Source organism: Octopus bimaculoides, chromosome 5, assembly GCF_001194135.2.
Source record: "Octopus bimaculoides isolate UCB-OBI-ISO-001 chromosome 5, ASM119413v2, whole genome shotgun sequence".
Lineage (NCBI taxonomy): Eukaryota > Metazoa > Mollusca > Cephalopoda > Octopoda > Octopodidae > Octopus > Octopus bimaculoides.
Window position 1 is genome coordinate 18,246,605 of NC_068985.1, and position 1,389 is coordinate 18,247,993.

A 1,389-nucleotide genomic window follows, 5' to 3' on the forward strand; every position below is an offset into this window, starting at 1 on the left:
TATATAGGCACAGACGTGGCTGTGTGGTTAGAAGCTCGCTTCCTAACAACATGGTTCCAGATTCAGTCCCACTGCATGGCACCTTGGGCAAGTATCTTCTACCATAACCTTGGACCGATTAAAGCCTTGTGAGTGGATTTGGTAGACAGAAACTAAAAGAAGCCCGTCGTCCCTTGAAGGCGGTGCTCCAGCATGACTGCAGTCAAATGACTGAAACAAGAAAAAAAATATAAATATTTATTTATTTATTTATATTATTTATTTATTTATATATATTCGATACAATATTGATATGTATGGACCAAATCAACCCTATGACTTATATAACATAATCTATTAGCTATTCCGATCAGTGGAAAAATGTCCTCGAACAGCAGTTTCCTTGTCTTTTTATTGTATGTCAAGCAATTTTCAACATAGACGAAAGCAATATCCAGGTTTCTAGTTGTAATGAAAATATCTCATCACCAGATTTTACATTTACTGGCGATGTAAGATCAATATGTTCAATCAGCATATATTTCCTTTATTTGTGTTTTTCTAATCTTCAATCTACATTTGAATTCCTCTTGTTTCCCATCCATACTTGATTTTCAATTTCACAACTCCTCTCTCGTATTCATTTGGCTTTCATGTAAATTGTAGCTTTTGTGTTGAATATTTTCGCTATCCATTGACATACGTGCCGCCAGATGTCTGGTGAAAACGTCAGAGGAAAAAGCTACAATTTTTATTAGAAAAAAAAATTACGTTTTATTTGAATACTATAAACAAAGTAATGAACGCAAAAATATTTTTAATCACTTATTAAGTTACAATACATAACTTATACATGTTTGATGTATGATGGTATGGACTTGTTTAACTGGGAGCTGTATTATTTGATCTGGCTCTGCACTGCTCCCCAATAAAATCAAGTACGATATTTTGATTTTCGTAATGTTTTTTCACAGATACATATTACAATTAGTTATTTTACATAAGCCGCTTTGCCGAATACCAGCAGCTAGTGTGTGAGAGGAGAAAATGTGTTGGATCTTTTCCCTTTGAACGGCAGATCGAGTAATTAATATTTTGTAACTAAACACTTTCAAACTTCGGACACTGGTAGAATGTGTCATATAAAACATCTTTTACTCTTAGTGTTGTTGAGAAAAGTTTATATTTTCAAAGTTATTTCTTGTTAAAGTAGTCGTATTTCGGTAATTTCAACCAATCAATGACGTGTATTCAGCTGAATAAAATTACTGCCGTTGTTTGCCAACAACAACTATCGGCGGTGTATATTTCGTTTGTCACTTATTTATGACATCGTTCGTGCGTTTGTACTGGGTTTAGCTTTAGGGTTAGGGTTTTAGGGTTAGGGTTTTAGAGTTAGGGTTAGGGAAG